At 44.5% G+C, this 13437-nt stretch overlaps 1 protein-coding gene across 7 annotated transcripts in view; it reads right to left on the bottom strand.

Annotated features, from left to right (window-relative positions):
* Positions 1-12448, bottom strand: part of DDR2 (discoidin domain receptor tyrosine kinase 2) — a 176968-nt gene extending 164520 nt beyond the window's left edge. For 5 of the 7 annotated variants that reach the window (XM_055404153.2, XM_055404149.2, XM_055404150.2 and 2 more), the window contains exon 1: positions 12255-12448. The gene's annotated coding sequence lies outside the window, so the exon portion shown is untranslated. Of the gene's footprint in view, positions 1-11741; positions 12208-12254 lie in introns of those variants that run through there. The other 2 variants (XM_088835988.1, XM_088835986.1) reach the window with 2 other exon arrangements.
* Between the last annotated feature and the right edge of the window lie 989 nt (positions 12449-13437).

Genomic DNA, 13437 nt, shown 5'->3' with positions numbered 1-13437 from the left:
AAAGGGCTGGATTCAGACATTTAGGAGACCCAAACACTGAAAATATTATAACACCTTCCCCACTCCCACCTCACCAAGTACTCCATTATAAAAAATAACACTAAATGTAACATGAAGTATAAGAACATTCAGTAAAGTTCTGATTTTTTCATTGGGATTGTTTCAATACTTTTTTGGAAACCAAATTTCTATTTATTTCTAAAAGAATTTGGAGGTGCCCCTGCTAGTGCCTTAAACACCTTCATGTAAAGCAGCATTGTAAGTGAATCCAGGGTCCTCACTTCCATCATTTCACTTGAAACCAGGGCTCCTTTGTTGCAGCTAGTCTGCTCATAACAAAGATGGAGTCTTTTTCTGTGTTGAACTCTTTTCTTCCTATGTACTGCCCAAGAACTTCTCCACCAACCTTCTATTTGCCCTCAACTACCCAACTCAAATAAAGACTCAGATCTAAAAATCTGAAATTCCTATCAATATCCATACTACTTAGTAAATTAGGGCTAGAAATTAGAACTTCTGCCCTATTTAAAGCAATGTTCCTTTTTTTTCTCTCCCATATTACTTCTGCCCAAGGCAAGAAGGAACTGGATGTAGGATCACCAGGAAATGCAGTCATTGAAGTTTACATATGTATATAGACTCTTGAGAGTCCCTTGGACTGCAAGGAGATCCAACCAGTCCATTCTAAAGGAGATCAATCCTGGGTGTTCATTGGAAGGACTGATTCTAAAGCTGAAACTCCAATACTTTGGCCACCTCATGCGACGAGTTGACTCACCGGAAAAGACTCTGATGCTGGGAGGGATTGGGGGCAGGAGGAGACGGGGACGACAGAGAATGAGATGGCTGGATGGCATCACCGACTCGATGGACATGAGTTTGAGTGAACTCTGGGAGTTGGTGATGGACAGGGAGGCCTGGCGTGCTGTGATTCATGGGGTTGCAAAGAGTCGGACACGACTGAGCAACTGAACTGAACTGATAGGATAACAGCAGCCATCCTGAGATCTTTGACAAAACATGTTTTGTAAATGTTGGCAACTACTTGTCAATTGGAAAATCAAAGTGGGGAGCACCTGGGAGCCTAGAGGTGGGCCTTCCTACAGCTAAGCAAAAGGCACAAAACAGCTCCCTTTTGCTAGAGGGCATGGGGCTCCTATGGACCTAGGAGAGGGGAAGTAGTTAGCGCCCTAAATCATGAAAATAAAAGAGGTGAGTAAACATCGGGGAGTTGTGAAAGGGAAACACTGGGAAGAGCATCAATCATCTTTTATCCTTCAAAAGCCAAGTCTGTCACCAAAAACACAGCAAAAGGATGAGAAAGTAACTTTTCACACTCTGCTGTGGTATCCGCAAAAGTCTAGAATTTACATCTTAGCTTGATATTCAAGCTTGACATCTCTTTGGTAAGGAATGGCTGACCAAAATGCTTAGAAAACTCTTCACCTCCAAACATAATATTAAACAGCTAATTTACTCTTCATATAACACTAACTAATCAGATGAAAATTTTTAGGGAAAAGTAAAAGGAAAGCACTTCTATTATCAGAGGTATGAATATACCAATGAGGAAAGAAGCATGATGAGGAAGACATCAGCTGTGCCCATGGTCAAACCAAGAGAAACCAAATCTGGAGGTGTACCCTGAAACCTAGAATGACAATCATCACCCTCTGGGAATAACCATTTTCTATTTATTGCTTAAAGGAAAACAGCCCTGTGTGCATTATATACCCAATACCCTCTCCAGTATTCTGGCCTGGAGAATTCCATGGACCACACAGTCCATGGGGTTGCAAAGAGTCGGACACGACTGAGCGACTTTCACTTCACACTCACACAAAGTATTCAGATGTCAGCTTACGTATCACTCCACATCTGTGCTCATGAAGACTTCACTGCCTTCAATTTTCACAACTAAACGAAGCAGGATCTGAAGCCAGTGCTTCGGATAGCAGTCCCAGTGCACACGCCACTTCTCCATGGCCTGCTCTCTTCCATGTTTTGAAGTAATGAGTAAAGTTGCTATAGTCACCTGGATTTAGGTTTCTGTGTAAACATAAGTTCTCAATTTGTTTGGGTAAATACCAAGGAGCATGATTTCTGGGTCATGCATACGAATATGTTGATTTCTGTGAAAAACTGCCAAAGTGACTGTACAATTTTCTATTTCCAGAAGCAATGAATAAAAGTTATCACCACCAGTATGTGGTGCTGTCAGTGCTCTGGATTTCAACCATTCTAACAGGTATTGTAACGATAATTCATTGTTGTCTTAATTTGAAATTTCCTGATGACATATAATGCTGAGCATTGTTTCATGTCTACTGTGGCTCCGCTGGTAAAGAATCCGCCTGCAAGGCAGGAGACCTGGGTTTGATCCCTGGGTTGGGAAAATCCCCTGGAGAAGGGAACGGCCACCCACTCCGGTATTCTTTCCTGGAGAATCCCATGGATTGTATAGCATGGGGTCACAAAGAGTTGGACTCAGCAACACGACTGAGCAGCTATCACTTTCACTGCAATCTGTGGGCTTCCCGGGTGGCTCAGGTGGTAAAGAATCTGCCCACAATGCTGGAGACCTGGGTTCAGTCCCTGGATGGGGAAGATCCCCTGGAGAAAGGAATGGCAACCCTTTCCAGTATTCTTGCCTGGGAAATCCTATGAACAGAAGAGCCTGGCAGGCTACAGTCCATGGGGTCGTAAAGAGTTGGACAAGACTGAGTGACTAACACTTTTTGCCATCTGTATATCTTCTTTGGTGAGCTGTCCATTTCTTTTGCTCATTTTCTTATTGTTGAATTTGAAGAGTCCCTTACACATTTTAGGTAACTGTCCTCTATTGGATATGTCTTTTGTAAATATTTTCTCCCAATCCATGTCTTATAGTCTCATTGTCTTGATACTAGCTTTCACAGAGCAAAAATTTTTCCTTCTAATGAAGTCCACTTTATCAATTTTTTCTTTCAAGGATTGTACCTTTGGTGTTGAAATGCCATCACCATACCCAAGGTCACCTAGATTTTCTCCTAGGTTATAGTTTTCTGGTTTCTCATTTTGCATTTAGGTTCATGATCTACTTTTAGTTCATTCTTGTGAAGGACATAAGCTGTGAGTCTAGATTTGTTTTTGCTTTTTTTTTTTTTTTTTTTGCATGTTCAATTATTCCAGCGCCATTTGGTGAAAAGACTATCTTTCTCCATTGTACTGCCTTTGTTTCTTTGCCAAAGACAAGCTGGCCATATTTACGTGGATTTATTTCTGGGCTCCCTAGTCTGTTCTGTTGATCTACTTATCTTTTTTTTTTCAGCAATACCACACTGTCTTAATTACTGCAACTTTATAGTAAGTCTTAAAATCGAGTAACATCAGTCCTCTGATTTTGTTCTTCTCCAATATTGTGTTGGTTACTCTGGATCTTTTGCCTCTCCTTATAAATTTTAGAATCAGTTTTTAGATAGTCACAAAATAACTTACTGGGATTTTTACTGGGATTAGGATCTATTTATAATTTCCTTTGATATTATTTTAACATTTTATCTCAATTTTTAAAATTTATCTAGTATCCACATTCTAAATGTAGGACTACATTTTTCTGAGGAACAATTAGCTACTCTTAAGTAACATTTTATTTATTTAATTGAAGGATAATTGCTTTACAATATTGTGTTGGTTTCTGCCATATATCAACATGAGTCAGCCACAGTACTCCTGAGTAACTAACTCTCACTGCTCTCTTCTTTAGGTCAACTTGTTCCCCAGACTCTCAAGAGAGTATATCCTAAAGAACAAACACCAGCAGCCTTTGTAAACTTCACCACTCCTCTAAACTTTATATGCCTCCGTGAAATTACAGTCCTGCAAGGCCTTTTGTTGCTATAGCTCCCGTAGGGACTGCCAAGACAATCTTGCACACAGTAAATTTTGCTGGATTTGCTACTCTGAAGTGTTCAAAAGACATTTGGACCAACAATCTCCATAGGCATCGTCCTCTCCTGTTTACAGTCTCCTACACAGTGGACTGCAAGGAGATCCAACCAGTCCATTCTAAAGGAGATCAATCCTGGGTGTTCATTGGAGGGACTGATGCTAAAGCTGAAACTCCAATACTTTGGCCACCTCATGCGACGAGTTGACTCACTGGAAAAGACTCTGATGCTGGGAAAGATTGGGGGCGGGACGAGAAGGGGATGACAGAGAGTGAGATGGCTGGATGGCATCACCGACTCGATGGACGTGAGTTTGAGTGAACCCCGGGAGTTGGTGATAAACAGGGAGGCCTGGCATGCTGTGATTCATGGGGTCACAAAGAGTCGGACATGACTGAGCGACTGAACTGAACTGAACTGAACTGACACAGTGTCTTCTCTGAACCTAAAAGAAGAGGAGAAAGACACATGAAGAAAATAGATGAGGAAACTGAGGAACACTGAAGTTAAAAGCCTTGAGGTAAGAAAAAAAATCTAGAAAATGATGGTGCCAAGATCAAAACTTACTACATATTTGCCTCACTACCTTTTGCACACAGGTTCTATTCTTCAGAAGCCCTCCCAGTGATACTCCCACCATGGAGTACACAGTAATATGTTTGAGCAGTAGGTCCCAGGCATTCTCTTCAAACATTTTTGGAAGGTCTCATTAAGCACAAAACACAAGCCACAGACAGTTGAGTGAGTGAATACATTAAAGACAATGCTAATCTCCAGGAAAAGCCAAGTTGAACCCAGGAGCTTCGAAGTAAGTCTAAACCCCTCTTAGAACCTCTCTGACCTTTCTTTTCTCTTCCAGGCCTCAGGGATACTGGGATAGCTCAAACCTAACCTTTCTCAGTCCTTAGAGACCAAGATAAGAGTCCAGCTAATAAGTAGTGTGTGCATGCTCAGTCATTTCAGTCATGTCCAACTCTCTGCGACCGCACGGACTGTAGCCCACCAGGTTCCTCCATCCATGGGATTTTCCAGGCAAGAATACTGGAATGGGTTGCCATTTCCTTCTCCATGGGATCTTCCTGAGCCAGGGATCGAACCTGGGTTTCCCACATTGCAGGCAGACTCTTTACCATCTGGGCCACCAGGGAAGCCCCAGTTAATAAGTAGACAATCTGCCAATTTCTGGGACCTCTGTTGCTTGGAGAATTACAGAACTTGGAAATATCTAGTAGTTCTATGCACAATAGAAAGCAAAAAATAAGAAAACCAAAATAAGAGAATTATTTTCAACCAAATCATATCTGAATAATACAGTATCAACCATAACATGTCCAAATGCATGCAAATAAAACTAAAAGAGATGGAGAAAGTTTAGAGAGACCATCACTTTAGCCATTAGGTGATTGTATTTTTAGTGACTATCCCTGGACAGGCACCTGGACATCTTGGTTCCTCTGTTAAGTTATTGTTATTAGAAAATGTTAAGCAGAGTATCTTATACTCAGAAGTAGTCAATCAAAGCTTGCTAAATAGAATTAAACCCAGTAAGATACAGTTGAATTGTTGAGGGAACCCAAGGCAATCAGGGAGATTAACAGGTTAGAAACCACTGAGAAATGTAGCCGGATGGGGAAAATGGACAGGACTCGGGCACTAGGAGCAGGAGGGGGAAATGTGGTGAACATCAGTCAAGGCCAGTCTTCCCTCCGGTGGTCCCTCCAGCTTGGAGTCCTTGGTGGGACAAGTGAGCTACTGAACGACTACTCCAGAAGCACAGAACTTGGATTTCTCCTTTGTAAACTCATCTCTCCCTTTCCTAAATGCATTTAGATCTGATCGCAATTGTGACCCATACTGTTTTATACTGCCCTTGAATCTTTCCATCATAATAGGATTATTTGTCCAATATATAATATATTGTATCCCTTCTTCCCTACCTGTCCCAAGGTGCCAACTCTTTTTTCCTTCAGGTGTTGCACAGACCCCTACCCAAGTAATCCACTCTTGTGCTTAGTTCCCTATAAAGATAGCATTATGAACAAGTCTGCTTTGACCATTAAGGGAAAGGTTGGGGGAGAGTGAGGTAAGGGTGCACAAGGGAGTGGGGACAAGGAGATGAACTGACAGGTGTCTTTTCAAATCGAAGACGTCAAGTTTCCAATAGATCACATCCATGCTGCTTCCCAGGTGGCACCAGTGGTAAAGAACCTGACTGCCAATGCAGGAGACATAAGAGATTTGGTTAGATCCCTGGGTCGGGAAGATCTCCTGGAGGAAGGCATGGTAACCCACTGCAGTATTCTTGCCCAGAGAATCCATGGACAGAGGAGCCTGGTGGGCTACCGTGCACGGGGTCACAAAGAATCAGACCGACTGAAACAACTTAGCACACACCCACATAGTGAAATGAAAGAGATCTGTCCAAGATACACTCTCCATGATTCACGAAGGGCTTTTAGACCACAGTGGATTGAAGATTCCACCAGAAAAAGTGAGAACTGAGCATTCCCTTACTCGGAGCATCGACTGTGTATGAGGCTGTATGTCGGCCTCTTTGCAAATCTAATGGCACATATTTTGTATAACAAACCTATGAGACAAGAAAAATGAGACCTGAAGATGTTAAATATCTTGCCCAAGTTTACATGGCTAGTAAGTGGTGGCAAAACCAGAACTTAAACCCATGTCCTTTCCACTGCAAAAGTACTTTGAGAAGCGTTATCTGTAGAAGGCGATTTTGCTCAGTGAATGTTGTTGCCTGGAAGAATGATGTTGGACTAAGGATATGGGAAAATAACTGAGCTGAGCAAGCCAAAGCAGCAGTGCCAAACTAATAATAAAAACAACCATCACCAGCATCACTTATTAGCTACGTGCCAAACGTTATGCTATACACTCACAAGTGGCATCTGTAATACCTATTGGATGGGAATTGCCAACCTTATTTCACCAAACAGGAAACTGAGAGAGTTTAAGCAACTTGCCCAGGGTCACAAGGTCAGTGAGTACAGACCTGGGAGTGGAAATCAGGTCTGTCTGACTTCACAACAGAAAGAGTTCAAGGCCTAGACAAGTGGTCCACATAAGGGGAAAAGGCAGAGTGAGGACAGTTTAAGGTGGTCTTGACCTAGCTCAAAGCAGTCAGCTAGAGGAAGGAGGTATGCCAACCAGAGGAGGGAGGCACTGACCACTAAATTCTTTACAGGACAGCAGGGTGGGGCTGTCCTATAAAGGAGGTCCTTATTTCATGTTGAGGAGTGACTGAGGTGACAGACTTGGAGATTTATCAGCAGAGATTCAGGTTAGACTCACACGGGAAAACACTTCAGAGTGCTGATCTCCACCTTCCATTCTTACTTAACTGATCCTTAAGGTCCACCTAAAATTCCTAACATAGTGGTAAGCAACCCCCATTGTGGACGGTTGCTGAATTCAGAGAAGTTCTGGGAAGCCTGGGGATGCTGGACGCATATCTGGACTGAGTTGTCATTTTTGGGAGAAAGTCAATTCAAACACTGCACGACTTCAAACAGGGCAAGGAGCATAAAGAATCCAGTGTGTCTGTGTTGTGGGTAGGTCACCATTTATGTCAGCTGGTGCACGATATCAGAAGGTCTGTGGAGGTCGACTTTTGAGGGGTTTTAGCTTTCTGGATGCCCAGGAGACATGACTGAAAGTGGATCTTATAAGAGAACTTGGGAAGAAGAGTCTGAAAGCTAATGCTAATTTAAAGTGGTATGACATCCACTCACATTATTGTCTAAAATAATGCCTTTAGCCAAATCACTGTAAAATTCTGACTAGATCCCCAAACCTTCTCACCTCTTTGGTTAGACCCTAATCAGAGTCACCTCCAAAATCTAACGGTGATAAGTGTTATAAAATTCACAGTGCATACTTTAGTAATTCATAAAACTTTGTCCCATGTGTATTTGATATACACATAATGATAATAGAAGCAGTAGTAATGACATAAAATCAGTATTTGTTGAGCACTAGATGCTAAGCTTAGAGTATTTCACGTACATTATTTCAGAAAGTCTGTGACAATCCTGTTCGGAGGGGTGGGAGGCACTCTAATATTGCAGTGTGTTTATTAAAATGTAATCGTGAGCTTCCTTGGTGTTTCAGTGGTGGAGAGTCCAGCTGCCAGTGCAGAAGACATGGGTTCAATCCCTGGTCCAGGAGGATCCCACATGCCATGGGGCATCTAAGCCCATGTCCCACAACTGTTGAGCCTGTGCTCTAGAGCCCGGGAACCATAACTACTGAGCCCACATGTCCTAGAGCCCTAGCTCCCAAACAAGAGAAGCCACCACAATGAGAAGCCTGCACACGGCAATTAGAGAGTAGCCTTTGATCACCGCAACTAGAGAAAAGCCAGTGCAGCAACGAAGACCTTGCCCAGCCAAAAATAATAAATAAATAATATGGATCTTAAAAAAATGTAATGGTATGAAATGATCTGGACTAGATTTGTTACATGTGATAGATAATTCATATGACTTAATGTCTGAGACGTGACTGTTTAAGAAGGGAAGAAAGCAGTGAGCTAACAGGCTGGAGGAGAGAGAGGAGGGCAGACTCCTCTGGACGCCACTCCCCCTTTGTGCTCAGACATTGTCTAGGAGAAGCTCACTGTTTTCCCCTCCTCAAACACCAACTTCCTGGAACTGGTGCAGACTCCACAGGTTAAGGGCTCAGACCCACAAAGTGCCCCCCAGGAGAGACACCAATTACAAGGGTCCCCAACTTACCTGCAACTTCTTTCCAACTTGACTGAGAATCACAGGTTGCCACAACCCACCCCCCTCCTCCACCACCCCCTTTTAGATTCAATCATTTGCTAAACCAGCTCACAAAGGTCAGGAAAACACTTATGTGTGATGTGAAGTGAAGTAAAGTGAAAAGTTGCTAGGTCGTGTCCGACTCTTTGTGACCCTATGGACTGCAACCTGCCAGGATCCTCCGACCATGGGATTCTCCAGGCCAGAATACTGGAGTGGGTAGCCATGCCCTCCTCCAGGGGATCTTCCCAACCCAGGGATCGGACCCAGGTCTCCCACATTGCAGATGGATTCTTTACCATCTGAGCCACCAGGGAAGTTCATACACTTATGGGTACTTGTGTATTATATATTAAAGGATATGGATTAAGTGGGGCTTCCACAGTGGCTCAGCAGTAGAGAATCCACCTGCAACGCAGGAGACCAGTGTTCAATCCCTGGCTTAGGAAAACCCCCTGGAGGAGGGCATAGCTACCCACTCCAGTATTCTTGCCTGGAGAATCCTAGGAACAGATGAGCCTGGTGGGTTATAGTCCAAGGAGTCAGGCATGACTGAAGAAACTGAACAGCACAGACAAACAGCCAGCCAAAGAGATACATAGTGCAAGATAGCATAGGAGCTTCTGTCCCTGTGGAGCCGGGGTGCACCATCTTCCAAATACATGGCTGTGTTCACCAACCCCGAAGCTACCCAAACTTGATACTTTGGGGATTTCCATCACATGGGCATAATTAATCATTAACTCCATCTCCAGCCCTACTTCCCTTCCTGGAAGGTAGGAGGTAGGGCTGAGAATCCCAAGCTTCTAATCATGGCTTAGTCTTCCTGGGCACCAGCCTCCATCCAGGAGCCCACCCAAAGTCACCTCATTAGAAAAAAAGACAGTCCTATCACCCAGAAAATTCTGAGGGACTTAAGAGCTCTACCCTAGGAACAGAGATCAGAAGCCAAATACTAGAACAAAAGATGCTCCTAATACTCTCATCACTTAGGAAACTGCAAGGGTTTCAGAAGCTCTGTCCCAGGAACCAGGGAAAGAGACAAATAAACTTTTTCTGCATATGTCACAGACATGGATACTGTTGGAGTTACAATTTGCAGATTCTAAGTAAGAGAAACCGGGAATTCCTTCCACACTTCCCTTAAGTTTAGTGTTTATAAAGCAAACAGCTCTTAACTAGAAGCAGAGGCAGGGCCTCCCCAGCACCTGCTGGTCCTCCACCCACCCCTCCCACCCTCATTCCCAGGAGCAGAGGTATCCCTTCTGACCACAGGTACAGATGAGGAAACACGAGGAAGGTCCAGGGTCAAGGAACAACCCTTAACCAGATATGAAGCTCCTGAAAAGCCATCCCCTTCGAGGAGAAAGCTGTGGACTGAACCTAACAGACCTTCCTTGTTCGGAGATGGTGCAAAGGAAGCATGGTGTCCTTCAGCGTCCACCGAGCCCCTGGGTGAGGTAGTGGGGCCAAGCCAGGCACCAGAGGAAAGTTTCAGACAGAAAGCCCGGGGGTACCCCCTGCAAGGAAGGACTGCTTCCACTCCAAAGAGATGGGCGGTAAGACAGAGGCCCCATTGTAGCTGCCCTCCCCCCAGCATCTGCAGGCGCTGCCTCACATCTCATCCCAGTGTCCGGTGTCCATTGTCACAAGAGCATATGGGCAAGCCCTTCACAGCCTTCAGAAGGCATTCATGTCCAATAGCTCTTAAAACAATAGTACAGAAAAGTAGTGCTGTTATTCCCGTATAATACATACAGAGGCTGAGGCACGGAAAGAGCAACTTTGCGAAGTAGTAAAAGGGAGAGCCAGAACTTGAACTTGGGTCTTCAGTGCCTAAATCCCAGGCTCTTTGCAGAACAAAGGTAAATATATATCAAGCACCCAGAAGTAGTGCACAGAGCTGCCCACCTGCAACCTCTCTCTGGTATTCAGACGGATAACCATCCAAGTGCAGAAGTGGCCTCCAAGAGAGGGTCCACACGGCTCCCCTCGCCTGACATCTCCGCCCCGTAGTCACCAGTCACCCACCGAGGGAAATGTGGGCTTTGACTTGGAAGTAATCAAATGTGTGTATGGAGTGGGGGAGGGGAGTGTTATTACAGAGCGAATCAGAGCACAGAGTTTAGAGTCAGACATCCGTGAGTTTCAACCTTATTAGCTGTACTTCCTTTTGCACCTCACTCCACTTCTCTAAGTTTTAAGGTACTTATTCATAAAATAGGAACAATGTCTTCGGAACTGTGAGGATTCAGACAGATCATGGATGAAGAGCTCTGAGCATGGAGTCTGGGGTAGAATAAGCACCTTGCTTTTTTATTTTACACACAGACACACAACCAAAGATGACCACAGATACCATTTGCTGATGAACCACTCTGAGGGACTTAAGAGCTCTACCCTAGGAACAGAAGTCAGAAGCCAAATACTAGAACAAAAGATGCTCTCATGAGGATAACTAATGTCCTTGTGCTGACTTGTTAATGAAACTGCCTCAGCCTCATGAACGTGGAGATATGGGGTGCAAAGAGCACTGGATTAGCAGGGAAGAGAACTTTGATTTCATCTGCAGCTTCACTACTAATGCTGCTGTGTGACCCTGAATGTGTCAGTCCCCCTTCTGGCACTTGCCCCGCTTGAGAAATGAGGGGTCATGAGAGATCTCTAAGGCTCTTTACAGATGCTGACTCTCATTCCTCCAGGGAAAGGATGCAGAAGGCGAGCAGTCAGCAAAATGGTGCTGAACCCCTCCTGGCCTGAGCAGTGCAAACTCCCGCCTCAAATGGCTGGCCTAAGAGCTTCAGCCACTTGGAAAAATTCTCTTTCCCCTTGGATGAGACTCTTGAACCTCAGCCAGGACTCAGAGGTCCCAAATGCAAACAGTCACAAGTCATTTGATAACAAAGGAAAAGACACCCCGGCCAGCGAGCTGGGGAAGATGAGGCTTGTCACCAACTGAAAAATACCCCAGCCAGCCAGCCCCCCACCCAGCCAGCCCAAACCTCACAGTGAAGCCACTGCTTACCCGACGATGACCTTCTCACAATTAAGTCTGCGACTCCCCTGAAAACCAGAAGTACTAAAAGCTGTCCTCTCCCAAACTCAGGACCCTCCAACACCACTACTAACTGCTGAAAAGTTAGCTCCCCGCTCAGGCTTCTCCATCTCTGAAATCAGCTCTGCGATCGGCCTGTCTTGCCTGCCAACAGTTTCAACTCTACAGACGCTGTTTATTACATCCTGCAGTTGCGATGGATTTGTTTCTTTTGTCTCATCTTCTTTGGGTAGTAGTGCTTTATTCTTCTCTCCATAACATAAATCCAGCCTCCCAAAATGTGAAACCTTGGATTTCTCAAGCCTATGGTGCCCCATTTCCTTCCCTTCCTGGCCTGACTTGAAATGGAACTCCCTTCTGCCTCCTTTTTCAAACTTTTCCTGAGACACCAGGAGAAGGATAGTTAGAGCTTTCGTTTTCGGAAAAGTGAAAAAAAAAAAAAAAAAGTGAAGGAAGAAAAAAAAATCAAAACACATAACTTACGTTCATCCAGAAGTGCACAGTTTTGGATGGAATAAACAGAGCTATAATCCACTGCGTTCCCCCAACCCGAAAAGAAGAATCTGTCGTGAAACGGTTCTTTTTCCACTTTGCCGGTGGAGGAGCCCCGTGGTAGGCATACATCCACAGGCTGATGCAAGATGCCTTTGAGAGAAACCTCACATTCTGAGGATTCCTGGGAAAGCGCCAGGGATCCCAGCATCCAATATATTGCACATTTGGTTTCAATTAGGAAGGGGGTTGGGGAGGGAAGAAGGAAAGTCACCAATCAGAGCTGTTTTCTGTTTAGAGACTATTTCTTTTGACCCAAGGGACCACGGGCAAAGCTATAATTTACAGCAAAACCCATTCATAGAAGAAAAAATATGTATAACCATAGGACAGACTTAAAGACACAGTTCCCTTCCACCTTCCCCCACCGCATCCATCCCCAAGCCCTCCCCTTCTTCCATCTAAGATTTGGTCCCCACCCTGTAACCCCCCCACCTCATTTTTCTTACTTGAGCTGCTCTGAGCACAACTTAAGGTTTGGATTCTCCTCCAACCGAAGTTTCCAGGACAGTTGGGTCACACACATGAAGCTGACCTTTAGTGTTTTATCCATGAAAGCCCAGAGCTGAGCCCTCCCCCGAAAAGAGTTTATTTAATCCTCCCCTCCACCCCTACTACCTCCCCCACCAAAAAAAAAAAGAACTAGATAGTTTGAGAGTCTAGGATTCCTTTTTTTTTTACTCAGTTTCCAGTTGGTTGCTTCCTCTGAGGGTCTGTTGCTGTCCTTGATCCATGCTGCTAAATGAAAACACAAGCATTTACAAGGACTTTCTAAATTATTTTGAAACGTTTTTCCTTTTTTTTCCCCTATCTACTGCTGTGAAGAAAGATCATGTGAAAAAGGAGAGTGTAAGGGACAGGGAGGAACCCTTCCTCTGCTCTTTAAAAGAGTAACTAATAATCCTCTCCATCCATCACGGCTCCTGGCATTAACCCTTCGGAGCCCGGATCATTCCTTACCAAGCGCAGGCTTGGTCCTTCCTGGAGGTCTCGATGCTGTGTGAGTACAGGAAATGCCGGGTAAGCAGAGACTCAAGGTCAGCAGATCCAAAGGGAAAGGTAGATGGCATAAGAGGTTGAGAAGCCCGAACCCGCCTTTGAGCAATGCTTCCTC

Source organism: Moschus berezovskii, chromosome 4 (assembly GCF_049115385.1).
Source record: "Moschus berezovskii isolate FMDL1 chromosome 4, NW_MosBer_1.0, whole genome shotgun sequence".
Lineage (NCBI taxonomy): Eukaryota > Metazoa > Chordata > Mammalia > Artiodactyla > Moschidae > Moschus > Moschus berezovskii.
This window is presented reverse-complemented; position numbering and strand designations above follow the sequence as displayed.